This window comes from Humulus lupulus, chromosome 2, assembly GCF_963169125.1.
Source record: "Humulus lupulus chromosome 2, drHumLupu1.1, whole genome shotgun sequence".
NCBI classification, from domain to species: Eukaryota; Viridiplantae; Streptophyta; class Magnoliopsida; order Rosales; family Cannabaceae; genus Humulus; species Humulus lupulus.
In genome coordinates this window covers 270,609,780-270,629,573 of record NC_084794.1, presented here as the reverse complement: position 1 = coordinate 270,629,573, position 19,794 = coordinate 270,609,780, and the positions used below count along the sequence as shown (strand labels likewise).

Here is a 19,794-nt window from a genome sequence, read left to right as displayed (position 1 = left end):
ATGCACATAGCCAATTTCCTGGAGTTGTGTGCTACTTTCAAGATGAATGGGGTGAGTGACGATGCCATTAGATTGAGGTTGTTCCCATTCTCACTACGGCAGCGAGCGAAAAGTTGGCTGAATTCACTTGAGCCCAATACTATCACCACTTGGGATGCTCTAGCTCAGAAGTTTTTAGCGAAGTTCTTTCCACCTGCTAAGGCTGCTAAACTGAGAGGGGAGATCAATAGCTTTTCTCAATTTGAGGGAGAATCCTTGTATGATGCTTGGGAGAGGTTCAAGGACTTAATAAGAAAATGTCCCCACCATGGTATTGAGAAGTGGATGTTGGTCCACAATTTTTACAATGGTTTGTGCGGTACCACTCGCACAATCATTGATGCAGCAACGGGAGGAGCATTTATGAGCAAAAGTGCTAATGAAGCTTATGAACTATTAGAGAAAATGGCCATTAATAATTACCAATGGCCAAGTGAACGAGCGGGCAGTAATAACAAGGTTGCAGGGGTTCACGAATTAGATGCAATCACAGCCTTAACTGCTCAAGTTGCGTCTCTAACTAAGCAGCTGCAACAAAATACCATGTCTGCCCAGGTTGTGAAAGCCCAAGTAATGTGTGAATTGTGTGGAGGGCCTCATCCTTTTGACCAGTGCCATGCTGCTTTAGATCCCAACAATGTCCCATTAGTTCAAGCTCAAGTCCAGGCAGTGGATAGTTTTCAGAGGCCTTACAACAACCCTTACTCCAACTCCTATAATCCAGGGTGGAGAAACCATCCTAACTTTTCTGGGAGAAATAGTCAGGACCAACAACAAGTGTTTCAACCACAGTATCAGCGACCTATGACTCAAACTCCACCACAAGCACCAACCTCTCAGCAACCTAGTCCACCAGCTCCTACAGAACAGCCTAGTGAATTGCAGGATACCCTATTAACCCTCACCAACACTCAAACTCAGTTTATGACTGAGACTAGATCCTCCATCAGAAAATTGGAGATGCAAGTGGGGCAGCTGGCCAATATGTTGAATACTAGGCCTCAAGGGAATTTCCCTAGCAATACTGTGGTAAATCCTATGGAGCAATGCCAAGCTATCACTTTGAGGAGCGGAAAAGAAACTGAGGGTCCTTCTCTAAAAGGGACTCAACAAAAAAAGGCAGAGGAAGAGGAGAGTTATGAAAAAGTTGAGTCCCAAGTGGAGAAAAAGGTTACTGAAGATCTTACAACCCAAGAGAAGATTCAACCGGTAGTTGTTGATTCTAATGTCAAAATCCCGTATCCACGACTCCGAAAGAATTCTCTTGACAAACAATTCTCAAAGTTTCTGGAGGTGTTTAAAAAGCTTCACATTAACATCCCATTTGCTGAGGCTTTGGAGCAAATGCCGAGTTATGTGAAATTCATGAAGGAGATTCTTTCCAAGAAAAGGAAGATGGAGGATTATGAGACGGTGGCGCTCACTGAAGAGTGCAGTGCCATTCTGCAAAGGAAGCTTCCTCAGAAACTGAGAGATCCTGGGAGTTTCACAATACCCTGCACTATTGGGAATTTTGATAGCATGAATGTTCTATGTGATTTGGGGGCGAGCATTAATCTAATGCCGCTTTTTGTTTTTAGAAGATTGAAGCTTGGGGAAGCAAGACCTACAACAGTGACTCTTCAGTTGGCAGACAGATCAATAGCACATCCTCAGGGTATTATTGAAGATGTTCTAGTAAAAGTGGACAAGTTCATCTTCCCAGCAGACTTTATTGTACTTGATATGGAGGAGGATGCTAGCGTCCCAATCATTCTTGGAAGGCCATTCTTAGCCACAGGACGAGCTTTAATCGATGTACAAAAGGTGGAGTTAAGGTTGCAAGTCCAAAATGAGGAAATAAGTTTTAATGTCTTTGCAGTAACTGAAATTCCTACATGTTGTAGAGTTGATGTGGTGAATGATTGTCAAGAATCAATTGGTAAAAATAAGAAGATGACCAAAGAACGATTTCGAACAATTCGACGTCGTATGAAAAGATTATTGTGTGGCAAGTTTGAAGGTTTCGATGACATTGGGGATAATTTCAATATTCTCAACAGTAGAAGGGAATTCTCCTCGTATGACACGATGGCTCTCAAGGATGCAAGGGGTGGACTTGACCCAAGTTGAAGGTGTAGAGAGTTCAGCGTCCAGCTAAATGACGTTAACGACATCGCCATTAGGAGGCATCCCAAGTTCATTTAAATTTATTTAAGTTCGTTAAGTTTTTAAGCTATTTTAGTTAAGACAATTTTTATTTATCTTTAGTTAGTTTTTGTTTAATTTTAATTTTCTTATAAATATTGTTGATTATGAAATCGTGAAATACGTGAAAAAAAAATCGAAAAAAAACGCGAAGAACCAATATGCCTACAACCAAGCCTTCACCACTCATTTTGGCATTGACACTAGTGGATTTCCATCATATCCACAACCACCCAATTTTGCGTAGCCTCCACCTGAGGGGGATGACGAGGTAGGACCTTCATCATGAGTCGAGTTAGGTAAGTTTCCTTTCCTTAGCTTTTATTTAAACATTGGAGACAATGTTTTTGTTAAGTTTGTGGAAGAGGGATTTATGTTAGTTTTTTGTGTCAGGTTAGTTGAGTCAAGTTTCTGTTTAGTTTGGTGTTTGTTAAATTGTGTTTGGTTTTGTGTGTTAATTGTGTTGTGTGCTAGGGTATCTAGAGAGTGTGTTGAATCAAGATAACAATGATTAGCCGATGAGAATACGTGAATGACTTGTAATATAATTCGAGAAAAATATGCTTGATTGTAAAAACAATCCGTGTGCTTGGTTTGACCACTTCTTTGGATTACTTTAATTTATTGTAAAACTGAATATTTGATCATGATTGGTAAATTCTTGCATTTAAATAAATTTACACTTGCTGAATTTTGAATGGGGAAAGAATGTATGAACAATTCTAGAACTTGCTTGCTTACTATTTGAGGCGAAATCATAGACAATGCTTTTTAGGAAAATGATTTAGGCGATTTTTTTGGAACGTTTGAGCCTTTCAATCCATCCTTGATTAATTTATCCTTAGTTACCATTTTTCGAGCCTAAAAGTATAACTTTTTATTGTTAACCACTTATTTTGAGCCTAATTGAACACTTAATTATTGTTTTCATTCCCTTAATTTATACCATGAGCATATAAACATATAAATGGGGATTGATTTGTAATGGGTGTTATTTTTTGATTTGGTTGTGACAATAGAAAAATAAACGGAAAGATTGAGAGGAAAATTCGAAGAAAAAAAAAAAGAGATTGAAAATAAGCTACACTTCTTATGTTTGTTCACATTGAAAAACATAAGTTTGGGGAAGTGAAGTTGAAAAAAAAAAGAAAAAAAAAGATACATCTAGTGTGAATTTTTCTCAATCATGGAAAATAAAGGAAAATTTGGAGTTGTTTGGATTACAATGTGGATATCAGGTGTGGTTTGTTTGGATTATATGCTTATGGTATATATGAGCCTAAATGACTATTTTATCTACCGTTACCTAAGCCTCTCAATACAAGCTTTAAAAGACCTTTTAATTCTTGCACATGCATTGATTTATATTAGTGGAGAATAATAAGTTAGCAAGCATATGGAAATTTGGGATTTGATGGATTGATGGTGAGAGTTCAGCATGTGTAAATTATTTTAAATATGTGTTATTTATTGTTCATGGTTGAGCAAACAAAAATGATCAATGGGTTAAGGAAATTTGAAGAAGTGGTTGGATTGAAAATGTGGATGACTTGTCAGTTATTTTTCGAAAATTATATATGCTTGTCCTTCATTAATTTTGAGGCTTAAAAATTGTGGTTATCTTGATTCATTTGTTTAGTGTCTGTATTTATTTGTTTAGTTTATCTTGAGTCTTGTTTTCTTTGCTCGAGGGCGAGCAAATGTTAAGTTTGGGGAAGTTTGATAAACGAGTTTTAGACTCATTTGTCTATGTGTTTTTCAGGTAAAGTATTAGGTGTTTGTTTTGTTTTGTTCTATTTTACGTTCGTTTTTGTATGTTTTCAGGTGTCAAAGGGCTTAGGTGTGGAAACATGGTGGAAACATCGACAAAATGACAAAAATTGATGGAAAACGGTGTTTCGGAGCACTTCCTGTGACTGCAGGAAGTGTGTCTTGCGGCCGCAACTCCAGAGAAGTTTTTGCATTTCAAGAGCATTCCTGCGACCGCAGGAATGACATCCTACAACCGCAGGATATGTCTATAAATGAGAAAAACGCAAATTTTTAATTAAGGGTGTTTTGGTCCTTTCATGTTTAAAAAATCGCTAATTAGGTTTAAGTTACGATTAAGGAGAGAAAAGGAGGCACTTTTTGGATATCTGGACTGGGAGAGGAGGCTAAGGAGGCTTTGGATGAAGATTGGATTGATCATATAGAGTTCTTTTCTTTTCTTTTCTTTTTCTTTTAGTTTATGTTAATTTCATGTTTATGGATTTCTTAATGATAAACATGAACTAAATTTCTATTTAGGTTTTCTAATTGACTCTCTTGAAACTCTATTATGATTTAATGCATTTATCTATTTCTTCTTCATCTGAAATCTATTCAGTTTGTGTTTATTGTGTATGTGATTGATTGATCAACTTTTACATACGATTTATGAATTTGAATCAAAATCTGAAAAGTGAGATTTGAATATGCTAAAATTGAATAGACATAGATTTCAATTTAGAACAAGAGTATCAAATTGGTTTATGTGATTTATGGTTGTATTCATTGCTTCCTATTGTTTGAATTGACCATAGAAATATAGGGAATTCACATTAGGTCGAGTTTTCTATCTCTTAACTCGAATAGTTAACATTTTTGCATGCCTATCATTTCAGTGAGAAGAGTTCCAGTAGTAATTGAATTAAAGATTAATAGAGTGGATAGTAGAGAAGATTAGGATTCCTAATTGTTTGACAGTGAATTTAATCCTTGTGTTCTTGTTATTATTTGATTTATGCAATTTTCATTTATTTTTGTTTTCTTGTTTTCAAAATTTACAAATCCAGTTTTCATTAGTCAAATAGAAACTAAAAATTAATTATTTGGTAATTGATAAATCAGTCTCCGTGGGAACGATATCGGTCTTACCGAAATAAACTACAAAAGCGATTACGTATACTTGCGTAGCCATAATTTTTGCAACAGTCTATACGACCAGAGTACTTCAGGCAGCTGTTCTGGCCATGCTCCTTTAGCTTCTTCTAGCCTTTTCTTCAGGGTATCTTTTAGTGTTTTATTCACTGCTTCGACTTGCCCATTTGCTTGTGGATGCGCGACTGAAAAAAAGCTCTTGACGTTTCCATGCCTTTCGCAGAAGTCTGTGAATAGGTCGCTGTCAAACAGGGTGCCGTTGTCTGAGACAATCTTCCGAGGCAACCCATATTGGCAAACAATGTTCTTGATGACAAAGTCAAGAACTTTCTTTGTCGTTATGGTAGCGAATGGCTCAGCTTCGGCCCATTTGGTGAAGTAGTCGACTGCTACAACTGCGTATTTTACTCCACCTTTTCCCGTTGGCAAGGACCTAATTATATCGATACCCCATACTGCGAAGGGCCATGGACTTTACATTTGCTTTAACTCGTTAGGAGCTGCGCATGGGATTTTGGAAAACCTCTGACACTTATCACATTTTTGCACAAACTCCATTGAGTCTTCGTTCATAGTCGGCCAGAAATAACCTTGCCTTAGAATCTTCTTCGATAAGCTCTACCCCCCAACGTGATCCCCACAGAAGCCTTCATGTACCTCCTTCATCAGCTCTTTAGCCTTTTCTGGTGTAATGCATCTGAGCAATGGCATGGAGTATCCTCTTCGGTATAGAACACCATCGACCAATATGTACCTAGCAGCCTGACTCTGAAGAGTCCTGGCTTTGTTTCTATCTGATGGTAGTACACCACTCATGAGATACTCCAAGTACGGTGCCATCCATGTATCTTCTAACCGTACCTCCATATTGGCATCATCTGCTCGTATGCTCGGCTCGCGTAGCCATTCAACTGGCACTATATTTAAAGTGTCAGCATCCTTCGCACTCGCGAGTTTGGCTAAGGCATCTGCGTTTGAATTATGATCTCAGGGTATTTGCTGGAGGCCTGTCTTTGGTTTTTTTCAGATAGGCTACCTTTTTCAGGCTTCGTGCTTGATACTCCCCTAAGACCTGATTCACTACCAATTGTGAATCACTGTAAATATCCAGCACTTTTATACTCATGTCTTTGGACAACCTTAATCCAGCGAGTAGGGCTTCATACTCGGTTCATTGTTTGAAGCGGTGAAATCAAACCTAATCGCGCAGTGAAATCGATACCCCTCTGGCGTTATCAATATCACTCCTGCTCCTGCGTGAGATTCGTTGGACGATCCGTCCATGAATAACTTCCACGAAGGAGCTTCAACTTGAGGCTCAAGCGCACTAGGTTTTTCGCTCTGTTCGTTGTCTAGGAGTTCGATAAATTCGGCTATGAGATCAGCCAAGACTTGTCCTTTTACTGCTGCTCGCGGTGAATATGTTATATTGAACTGCCCAAGTTCGACTGCCCATTTTAACAAACGTCCAGCAGCCTCTGGCTTTTGTAGAACTTGCCGAAGGGGCTGGTCAGTTAAGACTGTGATGGGATGGGCTTGGAAGTAAGGACGTAACTTCCTTGAGGCCAAAATTAGGCAATAGGCTAATCTTTCGATGGGAGGATATCTCAATTCGGCCCCGATTAACCTCTTGCTCACATAATAAACTGCCTTTTGTACGCCTTCTTCTTCTCTTACTAGCACCGCACTAGCATCATATTCGGTGATCGCCAGGTAAATGAACAAAGTTTCCCCATCTTTAGGCTTTGATAGGACAGGAGGTTGTGCAATGTAGGCTTTTAAGGCTTGGAAAGCCTGTTCGCAGTCTCCAGTCCACTCGAACTTCTTGTTGCCTCTAAGTAGATTAAAGAAAGGGACACATTTATCCGTTGACTTTGAAATAAATCTACTGAGTGCGGCAATCCTTCCAGTTAAACTTTGCACATCTTTGATTTTCACCGGCGATTTCATGTCGATCAGGGCTTTGATCTTTTCGGGGTTGGCTTCGATTCCTCTTGAATTGACAATGAACCCCAAAAATTTCCCTGATCCTACTCCGAAGGAACACTTGAGAGGATTTAGCTTCATTTGATACTTGTTCAAAACATTGAAACACTCCTGTAAATCCTTCACATGTCCTTCTGCTTTTTTCGACTTCACCAGCATGTCGTCCACGTATACGTCCATGTTTACTCTGATCAACTCTTTAAACATGTGGTTAACTAGTCGCTGGTAAGTCGCACCAGCGTTTTTCAGTCTGAAGGGCATTACTTTATAATAGTATAACCCTGTATCGGTCCGAAAGCTAGTTTGATCCTCATCAGGGGGATGCATAATGATCTGATTGTATCCAAAGTATGCATGCATGAAAGAGAGGATCTCATGTCCTACAGTTCATCGACCAGCTGGTCGATCCTTGGGAGTGGGAAACAATCCTTTGGGCAGGCTTTATTAAGGTCTGTGAAATCCACACAGGTCTGCCATTTTCCATTAGGCTTGGGAACCAGTACTGGATTAGAGACCCACGATGGATAAAATGCCACCCTAATGAACCCATTCTCCTTCAGTCTTTCAACTTCTTCTTTTAAGGCTTTCGATCTGTCTTTATCGAGCAGCCTTCTTTTCTGCTACAAGGGTGGAAAGCTTTTGTCGACGTTCAGGACATGGCTGATGATTGTAAGATCTATCCCAGCCATGTCTTTATGTGACCAGGCAAAAAATTCCTGGTTCTTTCTAAAAAATTCCACTAGTGCGCGCTTTGTCGTTGCTTCTAAATTTTTACCAACCTTTACAACTCTGGTCGGAATTTCTTTGTCAAGTTGGACCTCCTCAAGGTCCTCGACGGGTCCAACATGTTCCTCAAAATCCCCAAAGCGAGGATCTAAGTATCTATCCTCACTTTGGGCAACACCCTATTTGGTGACTTCATCACCTGACTGGGCTTGTGTATCCATGGCCATCTGCAACCTTTTTGGGGGAGTGTTCCTCGATGTTCCCTTCTTTGCCTTCATGATCGAGGCATTGTAGCACTCCCTTGCTTCCCTCTGATTTCCCAACACGCGTCCTACCCCTGCGTTTGTCGGGAATTTCATGGCCAGGTGCCATATTGAGGTGACGACCCGAAAGTCAACCAGTATGGGCCTTCTGATTACAACATTATACGCCGAAGGACAATCGACTACTATGAAAGTAGCGAGTAATGTCCTGGTATCAGACGCTGTACCTACTGTTACCGGAAGTTTGATTGACCCTGTTGGGGCGAGTCCCTCACCAGAGAAGCCGCAAATTGTTTGGTTGCGAGGCTCCAAGTCCTTGACGGACAACTTCATGAGTTCCAGCGAAGATTTGTACAGGATGTTTACTGAACTTCCTGTATCGACCAGCACTCTCTTTACCATCATGTTGGCAATTTGAACATCCACGACCAACGGATTGGAATGCGGGAATCGAACATGCTGGGCGTCGCTATCAGAGAAGGTTATTACACCTTCCTCTGACCAAGCCTTCTTTGATGCCCAATCCTCCATAGTCATCATCTCGATGTCCTGGTCTTGGCGTAGGGTCCGAGCATATTGTTCCCTTGCCTTTCTGCTGTTTCCCACGAGGTGCGGGCCTCCACAGATGGTGAGTAAAGTGTCAGCTACGGGATCAGGCTGCAAAGGTGGCGAGCGTTTGCGTGCAGGCGCCTGCTCATTGCCACCTGGAGCCTCTCGTTGGGAAGTTCCCGAGGCCCGTACGTATCTCCTTAAGTGTCCTTGTCTGATAAGGAACTCGATTTCATCTTTCAGCTGGTTGCACTCGTTCGTATCGTGTCCATAGTCGTTATGATAACGACAAAACTTGGTAGTATCTCTTTTCAAAATATCCTTTCGAATGGGAGCGGGTCTTTTGTAAGGCACACTGGAACTTGTGGCCTGATACACCTCTCCTCGAGACTCGATAAGGGCAGTGTAGTTAGCGAACCGCGGTTCATAACGATTTCCCTTAGCGTGTTTATTCTTGGAGGTGGAAGGTTCATTATGGGACCTCTTCCCCCCATTCTTGCTGTTGCCATTGCCGTTTTCGTCTTTGTTGTTGCCGTTGGGTTTTGACCCATTGGCGGCTTTGGTAGGTTCTGCAGTCCCCTTATCTTTGCCTGGGGGCTTTCCTTCGCCGGCGATGGCATCCTCGAGCTTGATGTACCGATCAGCTCGATCCAAGAATTCTTGAGTAGTCTTAACTCCATGCTTTATGAGGCTACTCCACAAAGGCGTACGATGCCTAACTCCTGCAGTTAGGGCCATCATCTTGCCCTCATCTCCCACTGTTTTAGCTCCAGCAGCTGCTCGCATAAAGCACTGGACGTAATCCTTCAGTGGTTCTCCTTCTTGCTGGCGTATTTCAACTAGCTGGTTCACCTCAGTTGGGTGCACACGACCCACAAAGAATTTTCCGTAAAATTCATTTACGAACATCTCCCAAGAAACAATACTTGCATGAGGGAATTTGAAAAACCACTCCTGTGCAGCATCAGAAAGTGTTGCAGGAAAGATCCTGCACCGAGCGTCTTTGGACACTTTCTAAATGTCCATCTGTATCTCAAACTTATTGACATGAGATACCGGGTCACCATACCCGTCAAAGTTTGGAAGTATGGGCATCTTAAATTTGCTGGGAATTTCTGCCACAGCTATCCTTTCAACGAAAGGAGTGCCTCTTCTCCTGCCGTACTCGATATGAGACGTTCTTCCCCCGACCAGCTATTGTACTGCCTGGTTTAGGGCATCTATTTGGGCTTGCACGGCGTCAGGAATCGCTGGGGCCTTTGCTGCTGGGGGAATGTACTCGTCGTGCCATTCCCGACGGTCATTGAGTGCATCCCTTAAGTCTTCCTCTCTTCGTCGTTGCTCACTTGCTCTGAGCCGGTTAAAGACGTTGTTTTGTCTGGGCTGTCCCCCCCAGCGTTACGTCTCTCTTGTTGGTCTTCCCTAGGTGGTGGGCTTCTGCCTCCACCTCTCTTCATTTCTCAGACCGGCATTTTCTCTGCTTGAGTCAGCCTCGTTGTAACCATGGCCATCTCTGAACCTCGATTGGCTATGGTGGGAACTTCCCGAGCGTTAGAGGGCAGCCTGCATTGGTCGGTAGGTCCCCGTGCATTATCATGCCGTGGGGGGCCCCGAACCGCAGAGCTTATCTCTGAGTTCCTTCTGTTGCCAGAAGGACGTTGCCCCCTGCTCGATGGGTTTGGCTCTTCACCCCTATGGCCTCTAGGACTACGAGGCTGCTGCCCGACCCTATTCTGCCTTGGCTGCGGGGGATCGCCGCGACCAGCCTGGGATGGAGGTCGCATCTTAGGATCCCTTGGTGGGATATCATCCTGAGGCATTAGCGGCTGCTCAAGCCTTTGAGGGCTCGTCGGCTGGATCGGAGGGCTAGGATTGGGACCCCTTTGGGGTGGCCCATTTGAGGGTTGATCAGGCTGTGAGGCAGGTGCAGCCTGATTCCTAGCCAACTGTAGGGCTTCTTCGAGGGCTGCCATGGCCTCCGTCTGACGACGGTCCATCTCCGCTTGTCTTTCACTTAGCTCCCAGCGCTGTCGCTCTATCTCTTGCTGCTGTCGCGCCATAATCTCCGCAACATTTTCCTGACTGGCCCTCATATTGGCCAGTTGATCTTGCAATATCCCCAGGGTATTTCTCAGCGTCTCGAAATCCAGTTCCTCCTCATCAAATTCCAAATGTGGCTCATTTTCAGACATGTTTGGGGGAGGAAGAGGTTGAGATGGTGCAGCGCCAGCCGCCTGCCCAGTCTTCTTTGTTGTTTTCGCCATTAATGCTTCAACAAATTCGTCTCAAGCTCTCAATGAAAGCACCAGATTGTTGACCCTCGTTTTGGTCAACTGACACGGAGTCAAACGCTTGATGTGGATGGATGTGTTGGAATAGATTTAATGACAAAAACAGTAAAGAACACAGTAAATTATAGTGGTTCGGCCCCACGAAAATGGTAATGACCTACATCCACTTGAGCTATTATTGATATGAGTTCTCAAAGGAGTGATCAAAGAACTAGGGTTCTCTGAGTTTCACCGGCCTGAGAGATATGAACAATACAATCGTAATATAATAGCTCTAATTCTCTTGTAAGTGTAAAACTTAAATTATCCAAAAGTCCCTTCCTTGAGCTATTTCTATCTATTTATAGGCTCAAGGAGGATTACATAAATCAGTTACAAATATTTTTTCCTAAATAATCGGATACTCAGGAATTATGGGAGATAATTCTGGATATCGTTATAACTGCATAAGATCTTCTCAAATTATATGAAGTATATGACCAAGCTGGTCGTATATAAAGTCCCAACGTTATGCCAGGAGTACTCCCCTGGTCGATAGTCGAACAGAACCTTGCCAGGTGTTAGCCACGTGTTAAAAATGTCTGCCACGTCATCCACGCCTATTCTTTGGATAACAAGATTAATAAATTAAGATTATTTAATTAAAGAGTTTAATTAATAATCTCAAATTTATTGGAGCTTGGAATTATAGGTCCCCATAGCGGCTCTATTAACACTATTCAAGGCAAGAGTTGATATAAAGGGAAAAATGGTTGAAAGACATATTTAAGAAGAAATTTGTTCTTTGGGCCGAATATGCAATTATGTGATAATAATGATTAATTAATATTTAATTAATATTTAATTATTATGTAATTTTTGAAATTATATTAAATAATTAAATTTATTTTCAAAATTATATTAAATAACTAATTAATTATAATTTTCAAAATTATAATAAATTAAATATTTAATTTTGAAATTATTATTTTATTTAAATTGGTTTTAATTAATTGGTAGAATTAATTAAATATCTTTATTTTAGTGGGAGATAATAATCTGATAAGTTTAAATTAGATTTGAATTTAAAAAATGATATTTATTCAAATAATTAATTATATTTGATAATTAGTTAAAAAGATAATTAATTCAAATTTGAATTAATTATCAGGTTGTTGGATTTTTATCTAATAAGTTTGAACAAATAATTAAATATCCTTAAAATATAGGGTGGTACACGACACACAAAGTCCATGGACTGTGTGTGGTGTGTACTACACATTTTTCACGGATAGATTTTTCAATTTTATTTATTTAATTAATTAATTAATTAATGAAAAATTCAAAAGTTAGTTTTTGGATATTTTCATTAATGAGATAATTAATTAATTAAAAAATAAATTGTAAATTGGTTACAGATTTATTTTTTAAAATTTAAATATTTTCTATTTAAGTTAGACTTAGCAGAAAATAAGAAGAGACTCTGTTATTCGCTCTAAAAGAAAAGAACAATACTTTTCTATCTCTCCCTGAAAAAGATAAAGAACCAATCTCGGGTCTATTCTCTTTATCTCATGTGTTGAGTACATCAAGTAGAATTAGAAATTAACTATCATTTATTCTCTAAGTGCCCACACACTTCTTGAGGTGTAGAGAACGTTGTGGAAGATCTTGGTGTGAGTACCTGAGAGCAGCTTGAATAGGAAATTCGTTCAAATTTCAAAAAGATAGCAAGGACACTTGATAGGAATCAAGAGGTATGTTTTCTATTATTTTCTTGCTTATGATTAATGTATGTATATTAATGGATCCACATATTTAAAGGTAGTTTAAATATGTTACAAATTTTTTGTTGTATACTAGGCCAACCCACCACCATTCCGCTGCGTATTAGGAAACTCGTTCCTAACAGGATCTCCAACTTCAAGTTTAGAGAGTTGATGCACAAGTCAAGGAGCTCCAACTAAAGGTTTGATGTAAAGTTGGCAGAGTCCCTGGAATAAATGTTTTACAAGGTCTCGTGCTTTAACCATGAAGGTGTCTTCTTCTTCCTAGATGCTGAGCTGTGGGGCCGATACCTCACCAAATTCTAGGATTAGCTGGCAAAAGAACCGGCGGAGACACTGGACACGACCTCGGGGGCTGGAGGAAATGAAGGGGAGGATGAGATTTTTTCTCATGAGTAAGTTTCCAGAGCTCATAGTTGAAGGCCTCATCCATTTATGCTTTATATATTTTCTTGTTAATTTTTCTTGGGGATATTTTTTTATCCATTTTAATTAGGCCTTATAGGCTAAGACAATTTTCCTTAGGGCTCTATTCGAGGTTATTTATCCTCGTTTTATATTTACGTAACCACAATCTTTATGCTTTTTCCCTTCTATTCTTTAATTATTGTGCTTTTAAACTTTCTAATTTTTTATACACTTGCATAGTTATAGGGATTGCGTTTAGAGTGAGGAATATGCCTGATGGCTGACCAGTTAATTTCAGGTCGCGGACCTAGTTGTATCCACAATTTTAATTTCTTGTTCGCTGTACTTGTTAGTATTCAGGCCTCAGACTTTGTTTAGTTCAAGGATTCTTTGTACCTGGTTTAGTTCCAGGATTTTTTCTGTTGCTTTGAATTTTCTTAATTTAGTTTTTATTCGAAATTAGTTTGAAAACTCGAGCTTTAACAAACCGCAAGATTTTCAAATTCTAAGTTATAAAAAATTTTCTCAAATTTGCAGAATGTATCAAAGACTGTACTGAGAGTTAATTCCCCTCAAGTGGTAAGAATTTATAAATATTCTAGATCGCTTTTACACAATGAACTCGTACTAAACTAGATTTAGTGAAAAATTATGGTACCGTGTTTAAACTACACAACAACCTTTTATTAATTTAATGATAAATTAAAAGATATGGCCTTTACAATTAAGCCTTACAAAAATGATAACATCGACTAAACTTAACAAATAGACCCTATTACTGATAGTATTTCTTTAAATGCAAGGCGTTCCAAGTTTGTGGAACTTCCTCTCCATTTAGCCGAGCTAATTTGAATGTTCATTCTCGCAAAATTTCCACGATCTGATATGGTCCTTCCCAGTTCGGACCTAAAACATCATATTTAGGGTCTTTGTTGGCTAGGAACACCCTTCGAAGCATCAAATATCCTAGCTTGAGCCTCCGTTCTTTGACCTTTGAATTGAAGTATCGTGTTACCCTTTGTTGATAATGGGCGAGTTGTTATAGTGATTCCTCCCGTCGTGTAACGTCCCGAATTTATTGTTAAGGCTAAGTGCCTGGAGGGCATAATGGGATATACATGTTGAATTAATTGAATAAATGTGTGACTACGTAGCATACATGATTTATACGATAATATGGATTTAAATACATGTTTATGTGTATTAAATATGCATGTGGGCCCATTCTTGATAATAAGGGCATACTTGTAATATTGGCCCGTTGCGGGCATAAATGTGATTATATGTGTGTAAATGATTGAGACCGCATTATTATGTGGATATATTTGCAGTTTACAGCTCGAGGCGATCCTAGTGGACATATTAGCATAATAGTCACAACGGGGTTTAATACCCGGCTCGGGGTGAGCGTAGGGATATTTTGGGAAGTTTAATGTATATTTGGGGATTTATCGAGTAACAGGCAATTATTTGGTAATTATTTGGGTATGCCAGGAGTAATTGGGAACTTTTTGGACGATTCGAGGAATTAGCAGAAAACGGGGCAAATGATTGTTTTGCCCTTATGGGCAATGAAGGGCTGAGTCTTTCACTAAGGGCATTTTGGTCTTTATGTTGAAGGATATAGATAGGAAAGGCTTCAGAGGTTAGCTAGAAGCATCAGGAAAACTCTCTCTCTCTCTCTCTCTCTCTCTCTCTCTCTCTTACACGATCTCTCTCTCTCTCTCCCTTTGGAGAGCTTGGAAGCTTAGGGAAAATCCTGAGGAAGAGCTTGGTATTGAGCTGGGGATTTGGGAAATTATGCTGGGAGCAAGCAAAGGATTAGCTCAAGGATCAAATCACTTATGAGGTAAGTTCCACAACCAGGTTATTATACTATAAATTATTTGATAAGTTTGGATTGTTGGTTGGGTTTTAATTTTAGCTTTGATTGTTGAATTGAGGTGAGAGTGGTGGTTCGTTTTTGGGCGATTATGAAGCCTAGGTTGGGTAGTTTGGAGTCTTGGACTCAGTTCTGGTGTTGGTCTAAGGTTACAATGACTTTTGGTTGAAATTGGTTGGGAGAAAACGTTGAAAACCCCCAAAAATTTTGGGTTCACGAGGGCGCGCCGCGACCTAGTTCATGGGTGCCACGGCCTGCGTGACCCCAGGAGCCCTGGGGCCTTGTTGTTTCGCAGGCACGTCATGACCCTAAGGGGGCTAGTCGTGGCCCGCCCACCTTTGGGTCTTGGGGGGATGGAGCCTGTGACTTGGGGGCGCGCCGCGACCCTTAGGGCCAAGAGGCGGCCCACCTAGGCAACCTTAGCAAAAATAGGTTTTGGACTCGGGGATTTTAAACCTAAGTGCTCGGGACGATTTCTACTACCCAATTTAGTAGAATTCAAAGTCCCGGAGGCTAGTATATTATTCCAAAGCTTTTAACTGGTTTAGGGTTGTAATGGTTATCCATTATCGTATTGTGACTAGGTTATATCGCAAGGACTCAGGATTAGGGATCGTGCTCGGGGCTGTCATACGCTAGCTGCTCGGGACTTGAGGTAAAAAAACTGCACCCGGGTTGTGAATGGGGCTTAAATCCCTGTTAATGAATTTGTTATGAATGTGGATATATCTATATCTGAGAATATCTGGATGGGCATGCTTGTATATGCTGTCATTGATTACTTGCTATGCATTGCGTATTTGTGATTGTATATGTTTGCAGGCCGGCCCAAGGGTGCCAGGGGCCAATAGCAAGCGTGCGAAACACAGCTTGGCCTAAGGGTGTCGAGGTCAGCTAAGAGACCAGGGGACTCGGCCTAAGGGCGTCAGGCCTGGATATTATACTATAAACAGAAGTGTGGTTCATACTTAATCATTTCTATTGATTGATGAGTTTGGTTTACATACTTGAATGAGTTGAATATTACGATTGATTGGTTACTTATATCCTGTTGTTAATTTAATTTGATGATTTATGTTTATAGATTTTATACTGTTGCCTAGTTATGCATGCTGGTTTAAGTTTTCTTGTGGAGCCTTGGCTCATGGGTGCTATGTTGGGTTTTATGTCCTTATAAAACCATGTCGGACATGTAGCATGATTTCATATTATCAATAAAAGTAGTAGAAATCATTTAGTTTGACAACCGTGTTGCTTGCTTGTTTTATTACATGATTATTGAAATAATACAAACATTTATAAAATCCCGAACATATGGATAGTTACAATTATAGTGACTAGGTCACAGTGGATTATAGTTGTAATTATATGTTCAAAAGAACGAGTCCTAAGATTAGATCAGTGCATTGGATTTTCACTGATTAGGCAATCTACGATATGATCTACTTACACATTCAGGGTGTGATGTCTTGTCCAAGGCATCGACCAAGTAGATAAGATCAGATGTATTTAGTTACATCGGACTAGAATCGATATTGATTATTGATTGATAAATAAGTATCGTTGTTATCAAATCTAATCAATGTCACAACGTTGACCATATATTAAGCCGATCTTAATTCTGAGTGATAATATTCTGCTAATTATATTATTTAAATCTTTTGACTTGTTTGTTACCAGCTTACCCTACGGTCTAGCCCATACTTACATCTTGGAGATTTATTAGTGTAATTGAGTGGGAGTATTATTCATAGATACAAAATCTATAACTTCTGTATGAGAAGTGAAAAGATGATTTCCTTAATTGCTTTGTTCAAAAGGTTAAATGATTGAGATCTCATTTCTGTGATTAAGTTCACGGAAATATCATTTATAAGGAACTTAGTGGGAGTTAAGGATAAAATACTGATGAGGGGTAAAACGGTAATTTGCACCCAGCTCGTTAGTAAGTCATCGATAGAGGATTGACTGATTGTAATGGTTATAACAATGGATAACGTATTTATGGTTTTGAAAATACGTTCTATGAATTCAAGAGTTCAATTCCGAGTCTATAGTGGAGTCACGAGGAATTAATAAGGTAGTGAAATTATTCGTAAATAAATTCACGGTAACTTGTTGGAGCTTGATTTCATGGATCCATGGTCCCCGCATCACCTTTGAGTAAATCATCTAGAATGTCTCAATTAATTGATTTAATTATCAATTAGGATTTTTAAAGTTGACTAGGTCAATTTTGGAAAATTTACAGAGATATGAGATTTAGAGAATAAAAGAGAATATTTGGGTAAATTTATTAATATTGATAAATTGGTATCAATATAAATAAATAATATTAAATCAAGTTTCAAATTATAATTAGTTAATTTGAATAAGGATTTAATTAATTAATTAAAAAATAAATAAATAAAAGGTTTTGAATTTAGGCCCTGTTGAGATTTAAATTCAAAATAAAGAGATTGGGCCTAAGTTCGTTTATGGCAGCCCAAGGCTTTTAGTTTTGTTTATTATTTTTAATTAATTTAAATTTAAATAAATCCCATTAAGTTGCCTATATAAGGAATATGATAACTAGGGTTTTCAGTAGCAAGTCAGTCTCAGTTGATTTGGGTAAGTGAAAACCTAGACACTCTAATCCTTTCTTAGCCACAATCTCTTCTTCTTTTCTAGATCTCTATCTCATGTGTTAAGAGTCAGCCCACACTAGTTCTAGGTTGATCAAAGGCTTGGTGAGGAAGACTGTGTTGTTGATCTTGCTCAATCTCTTGATAATACTCTGCTACAGAATGGAATCAAGGGTTAGAGAGATTGAAGGATGGAGTTGTTCCAGTTCCGCTGCGTAATGTAAGTTTTTACTTTACTTTGTATTTGTATCAATTTCATAGGAGCATGTTCTAGGAATTTGCATGTTTGTTTGATAATATATAAATTGCATGAAAATAAATAAATATCCTGCAATGAGTTTTTCTTACATGCTACGTGGTGCAAGTAAGAGAAAGAAATAGTTGGACTAGCCATGCGTTGGAGAGCTTTAGGGGCGGTGTGTACATATGCAGCCTCCTCGATCGCCACGATTGGGATAGCTTGGGAGGAACTAGGGTTAAACCCTATTTTGCCGCTTAGGACAACAAAGTTGTATTCTATTTGTCTTTTATAAGTCTGTAAACTAATTTTGGGATCCCGTGTATAAACTTAATATTTTAATGAAAAATAACTATTTTGTTGACCAAATATTTTAGTAATTGACCTTGACTTAGTCTTTAATTACACATTTAAGTTCAAACGACTTGCTTAGCAAGTTAAGCACTATTTTAAACAAGTGTAACGGTCTTGGTTATCCAGGGCGTTACACGTCATTCTTCAATTAGATCCAGGGATGCGTTTAGTAGGTCGTGATTGGGCTCCTGGTCAAAGGTTCTTTGCCTATGTCGTGTCACCAAGGTCTCGACTGGGAATAAGCTTCGCTTCCATAGGTTAGTGAGAATGGAGTATGCTTAGTAGAGGTGCGATGTGAGGTTCTATAAGCCCAAAGTACTTGTGGGATTTGTTCAGGCCATAACCCTTTAGTATCCTCCAATCGCTTTTTTAGATTGGTCTTGTGAGTTTTTTTCACTGCCTCCACCTGTCCATTAGCCTGAGGATATGCTAATGAAGAGAGACTCTTGATTATGTTGTACTTCTCACAAAAGTTCATGAATAGATCACTATCGAATTGAGTTCTGTTGTCAGACACGATCTTCTTCGGGAGTCCAAAACGACAAATTATATTTTTTATCACTTAGTCTAACACTCTTTTTGAGGATATGGTCGCCAGCGGTTCAGCCTCAACCAACTTTGTAAAATATTCGATCTTGACCACAACATAGAGAACTCCTCCTTTTCCTGTTGGCAATGAACCGATTAAATCTATCCCCCATATGGAAAATGAGGCGAGGAGATCATAGTCCACTCCATAGGCGCGACTCGAGCAATCATGGAAAATCGTTAGCATTTGACCCACTTTTGAGCATATGACCTCAAGTCCTTCTTTAGTGTAAGCCAAAAATAACCATGCCTCAATACCTTCAAGACCAAGCTTTGCCCCCCAACGTGGTCCCCGTAGAATCCTTCATGGACTTCTTTAAGGATAGTCTGGGCTTCTTCGGGCAGAACACATCTAAGGAGAGGGATGGGAGATTGTTAGGAATAATGCCCTAAAAGCATGTAAAGATATTTTATTGATTTAATTAAAAGTACAGTTTTATTATATTTGAATATTATAGTTATTGTTTGAATTAATTATATAATAATATCAAGAAAATTCCTTATTTATTCATGAGAATATGATCTTGTATTAGTACGAGAGAATTAAGATCATATATAATGAATAAAATAGTCAGTAACATATTAAAGTAATGAATCTTTAACGAATGGCTACTAGTACGGTTCACTAAGTATACATGATGCAAGTGATCTAAAGTCAGATTACTGATGTGGATAGACATCTTAGTAAAATTATTGTATATAATAAAGATTATATATGACAAGACTGATGAGAATTAATTATCTTTATAAACTTACCATTTAACATAAAAATTTAATTATTATCATAATAGATAATCATTTGTAGATCAATCTAAATCTTGAGTATTCATGAACTCATGTTAGTGTTTATTGGATCTTTTGATTCACTCGTTAATGTCTCTTAGAATAATGAGGCTAATGACTTTTGTTTTGGAGATTTAATATCATGAATGGCTGGAAACATGATTTACAATGATAGAATCCACACTTTCCTAACGAATCGAATATTAGTT

At 39.1% G+C, this 19,794-nt stretch overlaps 1 non-coding gene across 1 annotated transcript; it reads right to left on the bottom strand.

Annotated features, from left to right (window-relative positions):
• Positions 1-207: 207 nt before the first annotated feature.
• On the bottom strand, positions 208-314 carry LOC133820454 (small nucleolar RNA R71). The gene has a single exon (XR_009886863.1). It is a non-coding gene; the product is annotated as a small nucleolar RNA R71 (small nucleolar RNA).
• Positions 315-19,794: the final 19,480 nt, after the last annotated feature.